Here is a 6,000-nt window from a genome sequence, read left to right on the forward strand (position 1 = left end):
TGGAGATGGAGGCTACATCCACATTACTACATCCTCGTTTGAAAACACTCCAACTCTGCTAGGGATACGCCTGACGTCCACAATACTCCTCAGTTTTAAAGATGCTAAAAAGTTTGTAAACGCTGCTCGCCCTGTTTTAGTTTAAACTCTGGGGCCACGTTTTAGTCTTGACAGACATAAACAGAGATGTTTGGAGATAATGACGTAGACATTCACAACGAAAATCGGCATTAGCCTCAGTTACCTGGGTTGAACACAACATGGATAATCAATTTCAAGCATTGCGGACCCTTTTCTCTTTGCTACAGTTGTTCTGCATTTTACAATAATACAACATGCGTATGACCGATACTATTATTCAAGCAATCTGCGACATTCCTGTGTCCGGTGGGATGTGCATACCTTTAAGAGCATTTGTATGGACGGGGATTAAAACTGAATTGGATCCAAAACGGTTGTGTGGAAAAAAATTGCTTTAGTTTGTAAAAAACTAAAACACTGTGGTTTTTCATGTGACTTCAAGACCACTGTCTGTGTCTTTATCTTGCTGTAGGAGGAAGCAGCAGATTGTCTCTCTTTGTAACTCGTTTTCTCCCTCACCGTTCTGAAGACCTACAGAATTACTTCATGCAGTACAATATTGTCCTAATTATGCATTGCGGGCATAATAACACAGTTGGCTCCAACACTGTCTTTCTTCACACTGAGGTTTTACAAGAACAAAACAGAGGCACCTGTAGGTATAGTTCACATTAATTTTCAAGGCTTAATTTCCTTCCTTGCTGCAGGAAAGCTCTACGGTTACCAAATTCATAATCCCTGAAATAGGCCTGTTTATAAGAAATGGACATCGTATTCAGTTTTTTTTGGCTCGAATTATTTGAATATCAATAAAAACTGGGGAAATGATCGTGTTTTTATACCAGCATGTAATTTTGGTGAGGATATATTGTACATATCTGAGGTCCACAGTGCATAATTGCAGAGAAATATTTCAGCCTACTCCCTCTCTAAAGTGGAAATTCCCCTGCTCTGCCTTGCCCAGAGACCTTCCCAGAGTTCCTGGCGTGGTATATTTACTCTACACGCTTGTGTACCTTGATAACGCTGCAGATACACATGACCCCAGAACACATCAAAGCCGCCTCTGTCCATGTGCTGCTGTTCAAGACCCCGAACTATGCTGAAGGAGCATACGGGGAAAAAGTCCACTCAGATATGCAGAAATGTTTATCCCATGGTTATATTTACTACAGTCTCTGGAGACATCATTAGCTTATCACATTTCTCCCTGCATGCATTTTCATCTGGACACTGAAAGGCACTTCAAAGATGCCAACAACATCAGTGTTTAAAATCCAGCCCGCAACTATTGGAAACCTCTTTGAAAGAACTTACTGTGGGAAACCACAGCAATATTACAAATTGTGAAAGCATGATATAATCAGGCCCGTCGCCTGAGAGTTCGCTGGCTTAAAGAAAAATATGCTTATTATGTTTAGAGTGGGCGATCAATGCGTTCATTAATTTCTAAGGCGATGTAATTATGTTTACCCCCGTCGATTATCAATCTACATGCATCTAATACAGCATGGCTCCCAGAAGAGAACGCGCTTTCACAGCCGAGGAAACCAGTCAGCCAGGAGCGTACTGTGTGTTTTACTCGAGGAGTGAGTGGGGGGAGAGACGGGGGAGTCGAGAGGATTGCACCAGCTCCTGAGCCCCACTAGACCTAAAATTCATTTTTCCCTCCACCTTCAGATTTTTTTTTTATTGCTCTCTGTGCAAGCATATCATGGCTGACAGACACTGGAAAATACAGTAGCGTATACAGTCTGTGCACTACACACAACAAAATTATTATTTCATCATTTGGTGTCTCCCAAACGATGGTGGAGTTAAAGTAAACAACATTTACCGCCGCCACCTTCCCTGCTTGTTAAAGTCGAACAAATCGTCCTGACCCTCCAGTAAGAAAACTGACCACGGCAGCGCTTCATCCGATCCATGCTGTTGTCATGTGCGGTGTTATATGTGACAAATAAAAATGTATAAAAGAGGTTGTTGTAAGGCTCGAAGTTTTTTAATAGGAAGTGTGAAATGGTCTGTGGAGCTGTCAAAAGGCCAACCATGCTCTATCAGGGTCAGTCGGTGAGTAGCAGCGAAGGCGGCCCTCTCACATGAGCATGTGAATTATAGTGGAAGGCAAAGTGAATGCAGGGTCCTGACTGAATGCTGCCCTGTGCTAATGCCAGGCTGTAAAAACACGAAGTTGACAACAAGCAAGCCCCTGTAGTTCTGCTGAGGGAGGGAGGGATGGCTGAGGGGGGGGAGAGAGATGCAAGCTGAGGAGTGCAGGGGGAGAAAGAAGGGGCGAGCGACAGAAGAAGGGAGATAGGGAGGTTTGAAATGGCTCAAAAGAGGACAGGACGAGAGGATTGTGGATTATTGCTGTTTTTGACATGTGGCTGCCGTGTCATCCCGGGATTTAATACCTCCGACAACTGCTTAGCAATTGTTAAGATATGTGGTGGCCATTTTGTGCTGACATGTGCTATAACAAATAATACAGCTTAGAGGAGCAATTCATATTTGATTTTACCCCATCAGCCTGTGACATTGAATGCACCCCTTCAAGTACATTATGGTCAAGTGTGGCCCCATTTGAGCCTCATTCATCATCATTACATTCCGGTCTCATAGCAGAGTGTCTGATTGTCTGAAAAATAAATACCTGGTGTAAAACCCAGGAAGTCATTTAACAACACTTACTGCTGCTTTTTCCATAATCTTCAAAGACCCGTGAAACCATCTGGATGAAAAAAAGTATTCGGTCTGTTGCACAATATAGACGATTTTAAACAGCTTTTTTCAAATTGCATCTCACGTAAGCTGTGGGCCCAACACTTGCGATCTCATGGTAGAGGGTGAACAGGGACCGGGCGAAACAGCTCTGTGTTGCTGGACCACGCCCACTAATCATGCTTTACGGTCTACGCCCTCAAGTGTAGAGCACACAGAGAAAATTTAATGTAAATCAAATTAAAGTTGTAAAAACGAGGCTGGGTGGTGCTATCACTATCACTAAATACAGACTAATAGATCGGTTCAGCTAGCTTCTGTTCTGGCTAGCTAACCATAGCTAGGTCAACAAAATAAAACTCGAAATATAATAGTATATACTTAATAGACTGATTAATATGCATTTGAAAAAATATGCTTTGGATTTTCTTTATCCAAAGACTAGGTCCTCTGATGCTGAGGACCTAGTCTGTTCTACAGGATCTAGATGGAGTTTGGGTGTGTCTTGGAATCCAGGGTGTGTCTCGGAATCCAGCTCTCCTAAACTCAACGGTGCAGTAAATCGAGCAAAAGACGTTAATGGCACATGCGATGAATGACAAACAGCTGTACCTTGCAGAACTGAGGGTAAAGGAGAATGTTCATCTCGTGCTATGACTATTAGGAGACCAGTGAGGAAGTGGCGACATGAAAATTTAGAAAAAGGTTGCAGATGACACTGTAATTCTAGAGGCAAGTGAGCAGAAATCCGAACTCAGACCGGAGAAAAAGAATTTGCTGAATCAAAATCTGGAGCTTTTAGAATCGCTGGTACATGAAAGAGTTTCAGTGATTCATCAAAATTGGATGATACGCCACGGTCACACCATGTGACAAAAACTCACAATTCAAAAAACTCAACAACTCAAAATCCAAAATGGCCGACTTCCTGTCGCGTTAATCAAATTGGTGCCGGCACTTTTCTTTCCGTCTGGTCATGATACGTAAGTGTACCGAATTAAGTGAAGGTCGATTAAACCAGACTCAATTGCTGCATTCAAGGGGGCGCTGTTGAGCCATTTTGGCCACGATCATTTTGAATTACTCCAGAATACATACATTTTCATAAGGCCAGACACGCCTGCGAAGTTAGGGCTATTTTTCGACTATGTTCAAGCTGTCAAAAATGCGACTAAATTTGATATTAATCTATGTGTTCATTACTACTTGTACTTTGGTTTACAAGCAAATACCTGCAGATGCTAAACTGAAATGTGTTAGCATTGAGGCTGGAAGAACTAAATCCATTTATTTGTACAACATGAACCAAGAACAAAAAATTATAATATTGTTAGCTATATTTGATTACACTGATACAAAAAGGGCACTGCTTTGGGAAAAACAGATACATATTGGGAAAGTTAAATTGCATTTTACTGTGTAACCAATAACTCATTAGGTTTTAATCACTAGATGACGGAGGGTTTTTGTAAACAACTTTCGAAAAGTGGTTACATAATTTTTCAACTTTTTCTTTGAATTGGACCCTGTGTCTCGAACAAAAAGGTAAAGCATTTGAGGCTTAAATAGGGTCTGTGTCATGAGCCATTACAGTTTACAGTAATATACAATACATTTCGTTTTTACACATATGGCCAAGTGAAGATGAGGGAAAAGTGAGAGTGGCAATGTCCTGATTCTCAAATTAGAACAAACGCCATCAACATTTGTATTTCAAACACGATTAATATGTTCCTTCCTCCGTGTTCATAGACAAGAAAGAAGTCCTTGAATTTTTCATTCCGCTGCTTTATCTCTAAAAACCTATTGTTTAATTAATTTACAGCTAAACTTTTTTCGTCTAAATCTTCGCTGAAGTTTTTCCTGGAAATAGAGTTGTGTCATAGGGTTTTCTTCAGTCTGTCAGATATGAGAATAATCAGAGAAAGATACAACACAAGGCAGAACATTGTGAAGTGCTTAAAAAGTTTAAGTGGGTGTTTTCTAATAACTACACAAATTCCTGCTTTTCACCTGGTTTGGTGAAGATGTGTTGTTCCACAGGATGTCTCATCATTTCATGCACAACATGTTGGGCAACTACACAACCGAAGTAAAACTGATGCTGCGCTGCCTGCTGGAAACAGCTGTGCTGTCGAGGAGGAAAAGTAAAAGGACCCGCGAGACAGCAACTTACAAGGGATCATCAGACACAGAACAGACAAGGAGAAAAATAGACAGATGCCAGGAAGAAGCAGGTCTCAGGGTCACGCGAAAGATGGGCCTGATCCCACCTCCAATCCCTGCAGCTTTTCTTTAGTTTGAAGTCACATCTGGGCTAAATTTCCCCTCCTGACTCGAGCAAAGAGGAAGTCTTCTGGGTGGGTGGACGGGGGCTCAGGGCCATTCCTGCCTCCCAGGATAAACTGTACAAATACTGTAGATCCACGAGTCATTAAAGCAGCGACTGAACAAACATATATCCAGACCCTGGTAGAGAGCTCATCATAGTGGATCCATGATGAATACTCCGATCACTCATTCAGACACATGCGGGCAAAGGTATGTTTTGACTTAGCATGTAAGATTAATCTGCACTGTCAGAGTGTTAACAGCTTCAGATGTGGACGTGAGAAGTACAACAATAATCACTTTACATCTGTAAATAGAACAGTTACCACACCACCTCAGGTAAGACTTCACATTCATGGCTCAGCTATAAAAAGCAAAAAGACTGTCTCATCAGCCTTAAACTACATGTTATTCTGCTGACCAAGAACAACAGCTTTCATTTACTGCTGAACAGGCTTTAGTTCAAAGGTTCCCAACGAGGGGTCAGACCCACCATGAGGGGTCATGGGATGAATCTGAGAGGCCGCGACCCCTCGATTTGAAAACACAAAATTACATTTATTTAACTTAACTTTCTCTAACTTTGTCTGATTAGCCGCTAAAAGAAAACAATCTATTTTCTCTTCTCCATCCTGGATCTTTTCTAAATAAAGCTATGCTAATTAAGAAAATACAATTTCGGCATTTGCTTGTCTGTGAGTAGACACTGCTTTTTTTTTTAAAAGAGCAAGCAGTAAAGACTGGGAGCCACTGCTTTATGTGTTTCACAGCAAAGACCAAATGTTGTGACATACATTATATCATGTTAAGTTTCAACCAATTAATGTCACTGTATGTGTCTCTTTTTCTTTTGATATATGACTCATG

The sequence above is a fragment of the Limanda limanda genome, chromosome 18 (assembly GCF_963576545.1).
Source record: "Limanda limanda chromosome 18, fLimLim1.1, whole genome shotgun sequence".
NCBI lineage: Eukaryota > Metazoa > Chordata > Actinopteri > Pleuronectiformes > Pleuronectidae > Limanda > Limanda limanda.